General features: G+C 39.5%; 1 protein-coding gene across 8 annotated transcripts in view; it reads right to left on the bottom strand.

The window, feature by feature from the left end:
• Positions 1-15960, bottom strand: part of FOXP2 (forkhead box P2) — a 314919-nt gene that overhangs the window by 254893 nt on the left and 44066 nt on the right. For all 8 annotated transcript variants that reach the window (XR_014160507.1, XM_081877923.1, XM_081877918.1 and 5 more), the window contains exon 3: positions 12023-12110. The gene's annotated coding sequence lies outside the window, so the exon portion shown is untranslated. The remainder of the gene's footprint in view (positions 1-12022; positions 12111-15960) is intronic.

The raw sequence follows: 15960 nt of genomic DNA, 5'->3' as shown, positions 1-15960 counted from the left end.
AACTAGTCAGAACTCAGTTCTGACACCTCTCAGGTGGGCACCACTGCCATTATAAGAGAACATGGGAGGCGTTACTGGTGACTTCCAGCACCTCTTTTTTTCTAGAAAAATAGCACCAGATGACCTTGCTGATTTTAGACTGAAAAGAGCAGGATGTGGACAATATGGCACCCAGGCTTTAGAAAGCCCTGTGGAGATCCCACATTGATAGCACAATTTTAACTCTTTAGAAAGCAGCTAACCAACACGGGAAAAGATCTTCTAAACCATTAGAACACTTCAACCTTGCAGGTGTAATTAGGCACCCTAGGCCTTCTGAATTTGGTCTGCAATGTCATTTTGGGAAAACTATAGCCACCTGTTAGTCACCTGACATATCAAGTGGAGGTTTCTTGCCTCCTATCTTAGCTAACATAACAGAGGTATATTGCAATTTGGAATCAACTATCTGTAGAAGGATCTTGCCACCCAGTTCTGAGTGTAAATGTTTCCCACGTAATCTTCTAATTTGCTCTTCCTGTTGACCTTGCCTCTCTAACGTTGATTCCAATGTGGAAAACATAAAAAACCAAAGTAACTGAACAGTCTGGTCCTGAGGCAGAAAGGGAAACACCAGGGAAGGGAAGTAACAGTTGAACATGAAGTGAGAGGGGCTTGTAGCTGCAGAAGGGGGAGGGAGATCAATTGCTTGAAGCACTATTAGAAAAGATCAAAGATAAGAAGGAAGAACTAGGAATGAATAATAAACTGTAGTAGTAAGAATAGACATAGTATGTTTGTTGGATATTTTAATGCTTCAAGGGAAGAAAGTCCATTTTTAGCAAGTAATTTTCTCAGACATCATATAAAAAAACCCTCACTATTGTGCCTCTGTTCTTAGATTCTCTGCAGCAGCACAAAGGATACTCTTGGTCAGAATATCTTAATTCCTTTTGTTTTACACTAAGAGTTGCAATAGGGTTAGCTATATTGTCATGTTTGCAAAGATGTGACATATTGCTATATTTTTACATACTGTAGTTAATTAAAATACAAAGGTTCTCGGCAGTATACGTGCAAAGATTAGTATTATTGACATTTTAATGCTCTTGTTTTAGCAATGCAATATATACAGAATAAACAGCAGGTCACTATGAATACTGGGCTGTAATTTCATTGAGCAAGTTCTATTCAGGACATAATCCATAGTAGCAAAAGTCTTGGTTTTATAGTCAAGTAAAACAAGGATGGGAGACCTGTTTTCCTCCAGTTTTTGTTGGAGTACAATTCTCATCATTTCTAGCCAACATGCCCAATGGTTAGGAATGATGGGCATTTTAGAGGCCTAAAGGTTCCCTATCTCTATTTTAAGATAAGGTACCATGTGAAGCATCTTTATACTGAGTCAGACCCCAGTGACAATTAAACGTGACTGGTAGGGTTTCAAACAGAGGTCTTTCCCCCTGTCTGCTAACTAATCTTTTCCATTGGAGGTGCCATAGATTAAACTTTGTACCATCTGAATGCAAAGCATATTCTCTACCACTGATCTATGGCTTCTCCCCAGCTTCAGGATTAACAAAAAACAAAAAACTTTGGACTAATCTCCCTTTAAAAAAAACAACAACCCCAAAGTGCTAATTTATCCCCCATCCTTGTTCATTTCAGAATAGACTTTGTACAAATTTCCTTAAATCTTTTCCACTCACACTGCACTCTTGGGTTTCAGGTTCTGCCATTTAAATTTGATTCTAGTAAGAGCGGAAACTGCTTTTTCACAGCCACATTATCTCCTTCATTTCTAATTGGTTGCACCTTTTTGTCTATGATAGTGAAATTAAGCTGGGTACAACTGATGTGCTTCTAGTTCATGCCTGTAATTTTAAAAATGTGTGGCTAATTGTTTAATACAAGTTAATTTGCTTTGCATAGATTGGGTTGCCTGAGTTTCATTCATTTTAGTTATTTGCTTGGTAACTGAAGGAGAATGCTTACAAGTGTGTTTTTCATTATCAAGTATCTTTATCCATTTATATCAGGCTTCACGGGAGATTTCTAGTATTTAGACTGTTACTCAATGCTACTTTAAACAAGAGCCAACATATTGACGAACGCTCACCCTACTCCGTACCAATACCATTGCTGCTAAAGAAGGATGGACATTTCCATTGCAATGTACTGCTGCAAGGAAGACTGGAGGATGCCAGGAAAAGCAGCAGCTCCTGCTGCCTTCCCCTGCACATCAGGTGTTAGTTGGGGAAGCTGAGCAGCATAATCAAAGCCCTACTGTGTTTCCAGTGTCTTCAGGGCTTCTTCTGCCCTCATTTATGTCCTTATCAGGCTCCAGGGAGGGTCTCCTCATAAGCCATGAGGACTCTCCAGTTCTCTCCCACCACTTCTGGGTTTGAATTGAATTATTTAACTATTTCCCAGCACCACATGTGTATGTAATCACGCATGAATGGGGGGACCCCTGTATAATCAAATGAATGAAATTTAGCAATGCTGCCACTTATGTGAGCTGACCTTTTGTTAGGTATTTTAACAACCCCTCTATAATAAAGGTAAAGGGACCCCTGACCATTAGGTCCAGTAGTGGCAGACTCTGGGGTTGCGGCACTCATCTCACTTCATTGGTTAAGGGAGCCGGCATACAGCATGACTAAGCTGCTTCTGGCGAACCAGAGCAGTGCATGTAAATGCCGCTTACCTTCCCGCAGCAGCAGTACCTGTTTAGCTACTTGCACTTTGACGTGTTTTCGAACTGTTAGGTTGGCAGGAGCAGGGACCGAGCAACGGGAGCACACCCCGTCGCGGGAATTCGAACTGCCGACCTTCTGATCGGCAAGTCCTAGGCTCAGTGGTTTATCTCACAGCGCCACCCGTGTCTCCCCTCTATAATACACAACTGCTAAGTCTTAGCAAGCCATGTACAGGATTTTTGGTTTAACCAGAGAAGTATTGTATAATTAAGATGTTAGCATTGAAATCCAAATTTAGTCAAAGCATATTCTTTATCACCTGAGGGATGTGGGGTGGGGTGGGGTAAGTTACAAACTGAAGTAATTAAAACTAATGGAAATGTGGAAAAATAGAATCATAGAATCATAGAGTTGGAAGAGACCACAAGGGCCATCGAGTCCAACCCCCTGCCAAGCAGGAAACACCATCAGAGCACTCCTGACATATGGTTGTCAAGCCTCTGCTTAAAGACCTCCAAAGGAGGAGACTCCACCACACTCCTTGGCAGCAAATTCCACTGTCGAACAGCTCTTACTGTCAGGAAGTTCTTCCTAATGTTTAGGTGGAATCTTCTTTCTTGTAGTTTGGAACCATTGCTCCATGTCCGCTTCTCTGGAGCAGCAGAAAACCACCTTTCTCCCTCCTCTATGTGACATCCTTTTATACTGCATAAATATTACACACAAGTATATATTTAATACGCAGGACAGCCATTTTCTGTGTTGGGGCAAAGAATAAGATGTACCACAAGAATGTGGAATAGCGGATATCAATTTAGAACAGCAGGAAAAAATATTTAAAGGACTTAACACATGGCTGGCAGTGAATAAGTGTTTAGAATTAGGACTATATATACATATACATTTCACAGTGTAAAACAGCAGCTACTTTCACATTTTAATTTCAGTGAAATCAGAAAATGTAATAAAAAACTTAAACCAATGTGCCTCGCTTAGAAGTAAACAAAGTAATTCCAAACTCTCACGAAATATCTACATAAGGCATTTTGTGAGCAGGATACATTTTCCCTTCTTTGAATGTTTAAAGCTCTCCTTCAAGCTCTTACTAAATCTATTGATCTGTGAAACACAGTGCACTCCAGGGAGGCAATTCACTTGACGTTATATATCAAATGATGAGATGAATAATGATCATACCGTTTGGTAATTAACCGTCTTACAAACCTTTTAACTGACTGAACGTCAGAAAGGTCAAATGAGGTCAAGCCTGCTTAAAAAAAAATATCTTGTCTTACATTAACCATAGAAAATAATCACCTTTAGAACAGCAATAATATAAATGTATCTGGATGCAAATATTTAGATACTCATTTATCCCTTTTTCTATTCCTCCAGAACTATTGTATAATACATGCAAACTCTGTTTCTTTTCTTTCATCGCTATTACTCTATTAATTGTTACGCCTTTGGAAAAGTAGCTGCTTCTAGATGTAGGGCATGCAACTTGCACTCTCCTTAGATGAAGAGAAATGAGCAGCTCACAATGAATGTAAACCGTATCAATGAGCAAGCTATTTCTAAGGTTGCAATACAGTTACATGGCAGAGCCATGAATGTGCCTCTTTTAAAGAGAATTATTATAGGGCATTTCGTATTTCAGAAACCCACTTTCAATATTTGTCTTCTCAATATCTAAAGTTTAGCACACTACAGTTATTTCTGCAGGGACTGGGGTTTGTAATCTATCAAAATCATAATAGGTTAGCCTTTGGGACAGCGAATTCTAAAATAAATCATATTCAAAAGGGAAGAAAACTGCCAATTTTCTAAAGGGTGCACTGTACACATTCATAAATGTGTCTTTCCAAATTAGAAACTTTGGCAGATAGTCATAATGACTTTTAAAATGAGCCACGTGTCTGCACACACTCACACCCACACCCTGTATTGATAATGAAACATATGCTGAACATTACATCTACTTTTGTTTTCTCAAAAGTTATAATTTCTTGAATCCATGTGTTGGTGCCAAGTATGTCCAAGCTTTTCTTGGATGAAAAAACAAGGGTTGACCTGTAATTCTCAAGAGACCAACAAACATTTTTCATGGCTCAGCACCAGGAAGGGAATATTGTAATGGCATAGGATGAAGAACAGCATCCCTTCCCCCTTTGTGTTCTATGGGTGTGGCTTTATGTGAAGAGGGATAACAGCTTTTCCATCAGTTCAGAATCCCAACTGTAGCTGTGTGCAAATAAAACATATTACTTGTAGCAGAATATTACAGTGCTGCAAGGCTTCAAGGATAAGGGAAGTGGAAGAGAGTTCACAACCGGTCACGTAAATGGACAGTGAACTGGCAAATAATAAAAGAAAGAGGGGAGATGCCCACATCTCCAGAAAACAATTATTTTCCTATACATGTAACATAGGTGGGCCCTGTGGCATAAGGAGAACATATAAACTGTAACACCCTACCCCCCAATCAAGTTTGGGAGCAAAGGACAAAGTGTGTGGAAATGCACATGCCATGGAAAAGCATGAAAAGGCATCACTCATACTGAGCTGCACATCTTGTGACTCATGAAGCCAAATACAGGCAACAATTCACATATGTCCCACTAAACATCCTGTTTTTGCTGTTTGCCCAGGACAGTAAAAACTGGGGGGGGGGGGGCTGTCAAACAGAATTCATTACTGGTGGGTAAAGGCAGCTTGGCTGATCATAAGTTGTGCAGGCTGAAAGAGGTTAAAAAGAAAACGGAGGGTAGGGGGGGATTTGGCTGGAATTGGTGCAAAAAAATATCAGTTCAGATAAGCTGCTATCTATTACATAAACCAGTAATGCTACAGAACATTCAGACCATATAGTTAAAATTATTTGCCAGCAATGATTACTTGTTTCTCTTTAAATGCAGCACATTACAATTTTCAAACAGCAATTCAATTTTATTCAAATGAAATGCAATTAAACATACAGGTTTCCTATGCCTGTCATCTCTACCTACAGAACACACAATAAACTGTATTATGAATGTGCTGATAAATAGATGGTTAGCAATCTATGTGCTGAAATCTCATACAACAGTTGACAAAGCGGCGTTCTTTTTCATAAAGTTATTAAGCCTTTTTAAACTTACTTTTTAATAATAACATTTAAACCTTGCTAACAGATTTTCAACTTTACCATTTGGGGGTATATTTACAGGTACATTTAAGATCACACACAATGAAAACAACTTTTTCCTTGATATGCTGTGAATAGAAAGTATTCCCGTCTGCTTCAGTGCTTTGTTTTTTTCATGGGCTTAAACCTGTCAAATTATTCCATTTGATTTCAGAGAATTCTCATATGGCAATCTATTTTATTTACTTTATCTTCAATAAAATGGTTCAGTGAACATTAGCAACTATGAGACACAAGTTTCAATCAGTCCTCTGGCAAAGGCGTCAATCTACATTAGACCTGCTGTGGTGTGAGTTGCACTGAGAACACTAGAGTAAGACAAGGCAGAAGTGAATAAGCAAGTAAGGCAGAGTGAAGTAGCAGTGGAGGGGAAAAAGAAAATTCTCGCTTGACACTACAATATGCTTAAACAGCACAGGTGCCTAATTCAACACAAAAGTATCTTCCTAATGAAGTTGACAGCTTGGAATGTGCTCTAAGCTCCAGTTCAATTCAGACATCATCCCAAACCATGGTGAAGAAAATTTAACTGCAGTTTAATGTAATCTCCAAATTGTCAGAACCATGGTTTCTGATTGGGAGCAAGCCTGAATCAGAACTGTGTTCTGAAGCAATTTGCAAACCATGATTTGTGCTAATCTGGTGCGGTATCTAAGTTAACAAACCAGCCAGCTGCTGTTTCAGAGACTACTGCATCTAGAGAGACTGGCATGTTCAGCAGAAAGAGAATTAAAGTAGATCATCAGCTCTGAACTATGGTTCATGTGTGGAAGGTCTCTGATTTCGATTCCAAACTAGGGCTTGGCATGATGCTTAACGTCCAGTATACTCTACGTAACAACTACGTACAGAGATAGACCAGTGTTTTCAAGTTTTAAAATTCATTTAAAATTCAAGTCAACTGAAGATTATGGAGTTTTCACCTCTCCTACTTGTGCCTCAATGCTAGGCTATAATGCCTTCTCTTCTGTAAAGTTTTCAAACAGTAACTGAAACAGCAGCAGTTTTTAGTATCTTTAAAAAGACCTGTTGGAGATTTCAAAAATAGCTACTGTTAATAGCCACTACATGCAAAACAATCAAATGTGTTTGAGAAACAACTCTTTTTGGAAGATGATATCATTAATTCCAAGAAATGTCGGGCATCACTTGGATATACCGTGAAAATGTCTCCCAAAGCATAAACTTTGTAATAAGTGATGCAAGTTCATCTCTGATATGGGCTGTAAAAAAGAAGAAGATTATTGTAATAGTGCTCTTCCCAGCAAATCAGACCATTAAGAATGTACTTAATGTTCACTTCAATTGAAAAGGAGGCCTGTTAAAATCCATATTTTGCTACTTTGTATAATCATAGGAAAATTTACTACCTAGTAGTTCCAGGCCACAAATTTGATTTTTACAAATGCAAAGTACATTTAACTTTGCAAAAGAAGGGAAAGGACTATGTTCATTTCTAAATTCCATTTAATATGTTTCTATAAGTTCTAACGTGTCTAAGAGTTCTAACAGGCTACAATTATCTTGTTAGAGTGATTCAAATGTGTCATAAAATTGGTTGGTTCCCCACAGAGCTTGACAATGAACACACTTTTTTTTACAAATATCAACATAAATAAGTATTGATATACATATAATATAATTTCTTTTATTATTCATCCTTTCCCACTCACTGCTATCATATCATTTACTTTCTAGCCAGGAATGTGAAAACTTCCAGAATACAGCTCATGCCACTCCATTAATTCTTTGGTAGTACAGCTCATGCAGGCCTAACAGAATACACTTTTCACACGTCTAACTCACTTAATTTCCAATAAGACAATTATTCCCTAGCACATACGTTTTACACCTATGTAAGATGCCTACATCACCTGTGCATAGTGACATTTCTTTATTAAATTTGTATCTTGTCTTTCTACTTTCATGCTCGAGGCATCCAAACTATCAAAAATTACATAAATCAATTATAATAATCATTCAACACAAAGTAACAATGAGAAAAATCTACCCAATCATAATAATCTGATAGAAAATTGAGGGTTGACCCATCTATCTGCTGTTCACTTTGTACACAATGTTTCAGTAATCATCACAGCATCTTTATGATGAGTTTAGTTTGAAAAAGGTTAAGAAGCAGAATTTAGACGTAAGACAATTCTGAATTCTACACTGCAATGTTACCCAATTTTGAAAAATGGCATGAAAGCCCCCAATTATCCTGTTTCTCTGGGTCTTATTAACAGTTTAGAAAGGGATCTATTAGAGCTCAGTCATAAACCTGTTGAAAACTTAAAATGCTATTTTGATCTTTTTGTTACCTCGTATGTAAGGTACAAACCTATGTCTAACTTTGATATAGTTGCATTAAAAAATAGCAGTGTCGGGTCATTCTTTCTATTCTCTAGCTGTTTTGGTCTGTCTGAGCTAAGATCGCATGTACTAGTCATAGACAAGATGCAGAAGAAGTCTTGGGACTGCATGCACTACTAACCCAGAAACAATATCCTGTGAAATGGTCTAATCCCTAGAACCATACACAAAGGAAAAAAATTCCTCCAAGGATCAACCCATTTTCTTTGGTTTTTATTGTTTGGGGGGCATTTAGCTCATTACTGTGCCACTAAGGTCATCAACACCACGTTACTAAAGAAAAGGATCATAATATTCACTGACACTATATCAATGAATGCTCAATTTCAACCATTTCAACAGTCAAAATGTATTATTAACCTACGCATATACGTGCATATACATACATACACACAGATAAAAACACACACACAAATCTATCTATCTAATCTCCATCACTGCACGTTATTCACAGATACAGAAGGACAAGTGTCTGCCTTAAGCAATTTATAGTCTAACATTTCACATAGGGGAAACAGAGGAAAGGGAAGAGGGAAGCATAGAATCTTAAGAGTTGGAAGGGACGCCAAGGGTCATCTAGTCCAACCCTCTGCAATGCAGGAATCTCAGCTAAAGCAGTATATTGTTGTTTTAGTTGTACATGCATAGGCCTAGTTAAAGGCTAAGTAACAATACAGGGAGGAAACAAGAAAATATACTAGACTTCAAAGAAGTAAGAGTGACGTATTTACAAATATGTTCTGTAAGTACAGTATAAGGAGATTGTGCTGGATCTGGGAGGACACAGTATCCAAATTTAGGATTTCAGGAGAAACGTCACATGATCAAAGCAATGAGAAATATGACTTGATTCGGACGTGATCGTATAGTGGTTACTACTCTGTGTTGTGAGAAATATGACTTGATTCTGGAAGAGAAATCTGAATAGATGTGAGGGATCACAGAGAGTTCCCAGCAAGAAGACTCAAGTACTCAAAATGGGAGGTGGCATGGATGTCAGTTTGTTGGCTAAGGAGCCAGAGAGAAGACCTGCATTTTTGCAATGTCATAAGGAAGGAATATGCTATGACTTGGCAGCAGGCCGATTACAGTGGACTGTGGCGATCACACAGGGTCCCCGGACATTTCACCGTCTATTGATACCTGTGCCACCACTTTAGTTCTCGCTGCCACCACCCAGGCCCTACCTGGTACAATACTGAGTCCAGTCAGGGTTAAACTGGAACATAAACTTCTGTTTATTTATTGCAGTTTAACAAGTGTGTGGTTTCATAAACGGTATCGGTCAATCACAATCATGGGGTGCCTATCCAGACCTATAACTTTCACTATCTGCTCTCACTCATTAAACCACCTCTCAGATATTTACTTGTCTTCCTAGCCCCTAACTGATCCTGACTCAGCTTATTTCGCTACACTAACTCAACCTACCCAGACTCTATCCCAATTCACACCCACTCCAACCAACCACCCAACTCCCAATGAACTCCCCCCCTTTGCCCCTCCCAGAGCTGGCTTTATGGTCCCTCTGACTCCACCCCCCTGGGTTCTGATTGGGTAACTTGTTTAACTATTTCACCTCCAACACTCTCATATGTTAATGTCACATACCTCCCCCCTTAAGAAGTTTCAATTCAGGAGAGTTAACTTCTTAGAGTTACACTCCTGATCAAACAGTTTTGTGTTTTGTTTTGTTCCCCCCCCCCCATATATATATACATACATAAACAAGTAAATTATTGATTGTCTCTGTTCATCCTTCACTCTCTGGTTTTCGTGATAAGCCATCCGCCACCATGTTCAAGCATCCTTTCACACTTTTGATGGTAAAATTGAAGTTTTGTAGTAATAAGGCCCACCGCAGCAACTTACTATTACTCTTCATCGATCGCAGCCATATCAACAGTGAGTGGTCTGTACATAACACAAAGCCTCGTCCCCAGATGTACGGCTTCAATCTTTGAAGGGCCCACACAATTGCCAAACATTTTTTATCAACCATCGAGAGGTGTTTTTCTCTAGGCAGTAACTTTTTGCTGATGTAGGTGATTGGATGTAGGTCTCCCTCTGGTCCTGGCTGGCATAATATGGCCCCAATTCTGTATCCGGTAGGGGTTCACAGCAATGGGTTTGGCTTCCCCTGTGTCTATCCGATGTTCCACACCCTTGGCCACTCCTGGAATATTACTGAATAAGGATTCATATTCCTGCAAGATCTGTTCTACTTCCTCTTACTGTTTAAGGGTTAAAGATGGATCCCGTTTTATGTCCTTTAAACTACCCTGGGACTCTCTCTCGTCCCCCCAACATGGTATGTCTGGTTCACCTGGATCCTCTTGTAGGGCATACAGTGCCCTGTTTTCTGTTCTAAAATAAGGTTTGATCATATTTACATGCACCACTTTCTGCCCTTCCTCTTCTTGTTGGATCACATAATTTACTTCATTCATTTTGGCTATTATTTTATATGGTCCTTCCCAAGCTAATTGTAGTTTGTTCCCTTTACTCTCGGGTGCAAATGACCTTACCCTGGCCTTCTTGTCATACCAGGTTTTTTCTTGGTTTGGGAACTTTTTTAATCCCCCCCTCCCCGCTAACTCTAGGGATCTCTTTAAGGTATTCTGCAAATTAAACAAATACTCCACTACGGACTCTGGATCTTGATCTCGCTGTTCTTCCCAATTCATGCGAAGTAAGTCCAGGGGCCCTTTCACTTTACATCCCAGCAATAATTCAAATGGGCTAAACCCGGTACTTTCTTGGGGTACATCCCTATATGCATACAGTACTGGTTGTATCTTGTCATCCCAATCATTGGGATTTTCCGCGGTATAGGCTTTAATCATTCTCATTAGGGTTCCATTAAATCTTTTAACTAACCCAATAGTTTCAGGGTGGTAAGGTGTTGATGTTAAATGCTTAATACCACACACTTCCCATAGTCTTTTCATTAGTCTTGATGTGAAAGAAGAACCTAAGTCAGTGACTATTTTACTGGCACAGCCCAATCTACTCATATAGTTAAATTAAAGCAGTTGCCACCATTTCCGTTTCAACGTTTCGCAACGGAATGGCTTCTGGATATCTGGTTGCGTAATCCACTATGGTAAATGTATCTGTTTCCCCGCCTGCTGGCTCTAGGCAATAGCCATATGAGGTACAGCCCTAAGTGTTGAAAAGGGGTTGAAAAGGGGTTATGATAAGCAAGGGGCACAATTTGGCTTTTGTTTTGTCTTGACCGGTACCTCTTCTCTGACATATGTCACATGGGACAGTGAACCCTCTGTGTGCACAGTAGAATCTTGTGCGTAGTTCTCCTCTGCAGCTCTACACACATAACTACACACAAAGCTACAATTTGCTTTTTACTTTTAAATCAGGTTTGAGAACTGGCACCAATCTTCTGAAAAGGAAACCCGGAAAAATAACACACTTCAAGTAGAAGGTTTCCATTCAAAGTTCATTGCTCACACAGAGCAGCAGCTGTATCAGAGTCTATGCCTGAAATTTCACATCATGCAAGATTAGGCCAGCCCTCTTGGCATAATCTTGAAAGTTTGTGGGCCGGAAAAGAAAGAAGTTATGTGAAACAATACTAGTTGTCTTCTCTCTGGCTCAAAACCTGATTACTTATGGTCTCCAGAACCAGCTTTACATAAGAAGCAATGTTCATCACAGAACACATGATCTACACTGGGGTTTGTTTGTTTAGGGGGAAGAGAGAAACAAGCACAATTTTATGATGGGGGAAATGCAGTTGACAGTAATGAACTGTACTTACCTTCCTTTTGCAGACTTCAAAAAGCCTTTCTAATTTTCAGCCTTGAATTGGAGTGGTACAGAACATCAATTCCAGCATTGCAGACCACCTGATAAAAGCCAAATATGACAGCTATAACTTGTGTTTTACCCTGACTAGTGATATATATTTCCATTTCACTTTATGACGTATTTATCGGCATCGCCACCAAACCTTCTTGTGAACAATAACTGTCATTCATCATAGTGCTATGAGTTGGGGGAAGGGTTAGGCTGAATGCCTGGGCCCCCTTCATAGCCAAGCTAGCTTCCTGGTGAGGTGAGGTGTCATTAAGCAGAACAAAGGAAAGGGCTCTGTGCAAGACAGCAAACAGGTGGAGCCTCCTCCTTAGAAAAACAAAGCTAGAGTTGAGAGCAGAGAGTTGGAGTGATGTGAGCTAAAAGCAAAGAACCAGGAGAGTGATGCTTTATTTCTGTTTAAATCCAAAGTTGCAGCTATGGAAGAAAGAAGGCCCTCGTGGGGTATTAATGCTGTGAAAGCCTCCATCGTAGGCTCAGGTTGGATATATGTGTAAATATACCATGCATCATAAAGGCACCACAGTCTCTGCTGTGCCTCCTTCTGAAGGAAACACACACTTTGGGTAAGCACCTGGAACTCCTGGAATCTTCACATTGCCAGTAGACAGGGGCATTGTGCAATAAAATCTAACTTCCCAATACTCACTATGGAGCAAATGCTTGGAAATCAGTCCTCCATTTAGTACCCTTTCCCCAATGAAGACATGAAACATGTGATGATGGTAGATCGGGGATATGGATTGCTCCCTAAGATCCCAGACTCTAAATCTATCTACTACAATTGAGAGTAAATCTCCAAGACTTAGGCAGAGGCATTTGCTAGCCCAGCCACTTGATAACCATTTTGACTTGATATGCTGTTGACTGGGTCTGGGGTCTTCTGCATGCAGGAGTCCAATGTGCAACGAAACTTAAGGGCACAATATTTATGAGAAGGTTGCAAAAGGTCAAACTTGCTAAAAGGAGAATTTGATTGGCATAATTACACAATGCCCTCAAACAACCCAGGGCACAGGGACCCTGCCACAAGGCGTATAAAGGAAAAACAAAACCAAAGGAGGACTAATTGTGCAGCTGAATAGCTTAAGCTACAGAATTACAGGTGCATTTGTAACACATACTATTGCTATTCCTTTCATATGTTTGTTTTACAGAAAGCCACCGAGGAGCGCTATTAGTGCTCCTAATGTCACAATATTCACAATCACCTCATTTGGAATGTGAATATGTCCAGTTCGTAATGTTCAGCTGTATTATGATTTAAGAATCACTTATCCTCCAAAATTCTTTACCTGCTCAGAATGCAAAATGAGAAGATGTAAGAGTCTGTTGCTTTGTGGGCGCATACATAAAAGTTATTTAATGTTTGTTCCTTATAGTCTGTTAAGCTCTTGTTCACTGATATGAACTACATAACCAGAGCACCTGATTAAACAGTCTCCACTTGGGGGAGGGACACACACTGCCCAGGCTAGCACCCCAGGGAGGTCACTTCAGTGCTGCAAATGCAGCCGTTTGACTTCACTCCCAAAGGTGCACTCCATTGTCTCTCAAGGCAGATGCATGCCAACAAAGTATGGGCAATATCAACCACTGTCCTCTATCCTCATCTAAATCCCTCTCGTGTTCGTGGCAGTGTTTGTTCTGGTGTTAGGAAAGGGCAAATATCCAAGTAACTGTCTTCTATCAGTGGCATTGAGAAGTATAGTTCTAGGGAGCAATATGATATGACATACACTCATGGCATTGTGAGTATACTTATACAACATTTCAACCCTGAAGTTACAGGAGAGACAAACTTTTCCTGTAACTTCTCAAGAAGGACTGCATATGCTGAGCCAATTCCTAATTCACCTTAGGGGAGCTCACTTAGTACAAAGTAGGATCAAAAGATTTACCTCTCCCTTTATTCCACTACCCAGGAAACTAAAACAAAAATGGTTAAACTATTAACAACTAATAAAAATGGTTATCCATTTTAACCCACACACAGCATAACTCCAGAAGTCTCCTAAAATAGAGAATAGGGACAATTATACTCTAACAGTTTTAATTCAAGCTATTTTGAATTAAGAATGAAATTATGTGTAAAATTTCCCACTACAATCCAGCACTGGCTCTTTAGTTATGTAACCCTTCTGTAAGGAAATATTGAGAGACCCTTAACTACAGCTGCACTACTGGATACCATTATAATTAACAAGGACATGCAAAAAATAAATTAACAGTTATGTTTTATAATCATGTGAAAGTGAAATGAGCTCATGAAGAGGTCCAAGTACTTACTGTGATCTCATTAGCCAAATTTTACATGCTATTTTATATCACTACTTATGCTGCTAGAGTATTAATTTGCCAGTGTGTTCCGTATATTCATGAAAGCATATTTTAAATATCAAGTAATGAAGCATAAGAGCTATTTGGCAATATCGTGACTTAAAACTGTACCTATAAAAAGAGACAATTTTTTGTATGTTCCCAACATCCCCATTTCAAAAGTTGGCCTTTCCCTTTAATTTAGATATGAATTTGAATAAAGGAAAGGTGTTTTCAGCCTACCAAAAATTATGTGATTCTATTCTGGAAAACTCTTTGCTTAAGGGAAAATTAAGAAGTGTCGCATATATTTGGAAGTGCTGCTCAGTGTATCCCAGGCCTTCCCTCACTCGGGGCTGCTGCCTGGAAGTCACTCTCGGCCACTAGCCCACTACAATGGGAGGGATTGGAGGGAAGGCTTGGTGCAGTGGCCCCAAGTGACTTCCAGGCAGCAGCCCCAGCAGCACATGTGAGTCAGTTTCTCAGTCTCTCTCTCCACTCTATGCACGAGGGGTGCTCTCCACCTTCCGCAATTTCAGTTATGTGCACAGGGGCCCAGAACATAACCCCTTCGTAAGTGGGGGGGCCCATCTCAAAGAAGACATCAATGCCACCAAGTCCCGGTAAATCCCAGCAGTTGCATCTCTACTAGTCACACTGTATACATGCCCCAGAAACAATTGCCCCAGGAAGTTACCTGGGCAGATGACAAAGACATCCTCTATTAGTAGACTAATAAGACACTGATTAAAAAACAATACTTAGGTGGTTCTAGAGGAAGAAATATTACTGCTACTCAATATAACTGACACTTAAAACATTTTTTATTCTCCCTGGTAAGAACATTAATACTGATGTAGCCACTGTGTTCTTAAGACAGGATGGGTATCCCCTGGCCAACTAGCAGATATGGATATGTGCCATTCTACTTTCCCTTTCCCATGATTCATATAATATGCAATTTCAACAGGACCAAACCTAACACATCAACATTTTCTCCAATAAAAAATAAAAAAATTCCTTCCAGTAGCACCTTAAAGACCAACTAAGTTAGTTCTTGGTATGAGCTTTCATGTGCATGCACACTTCTTCAGATACACACTGAAGTGTATCTGAAGAAGTGTGCATGCACACGAAAGCTCATACCAAGAACTAACTTAGTTGGTCTTTAAGGTGCTACTGGAAGGAATTTTTTTATTTTGTTTTGACTATGGCAAACCAACACGGCTACCTATCTGTAACAATTTTCTCCAATATTAGGCGTGACTAAAAAAACAAGTGATTAGATAGTATCTCTAACTAAAACTACAGCATTCACAATCCTCAATGAAAAGTACTACAGTTGTGCTTCCCTTCTCCATTAATTTCTCTTTTAAAGACATCACAGAACCAAGCTCTCCAATTTTACATAATTTCATGGTTCAAAACTAAAACTCCAAAAATATTAACCACCCACAGAGATCACCTTGACATGCTTTTGCTGCAGAAAATAGAACATTATACTAACTACTGAACCCTGAAGCATATTCAAAACATCACATCCTATTTGTAAAATACACAAAG

Source organism: Podarcis erhardii (genome assembly GCF_964252035.2).
Source record: "Podarcis erhardii genome assembly, chromosome: 10".
Lineage (NCBI taxonomy): Eukaryota > Metazoa > Chordata > Lepidosauria > Squamata > Lacertidae > Podarcis > Podarcis erhardii.
The sequence above is the reverse complement of the archived record's forward strand: the minus strand, read 5'-3'. Positions and strand labels throughout refer to the sequence as shown.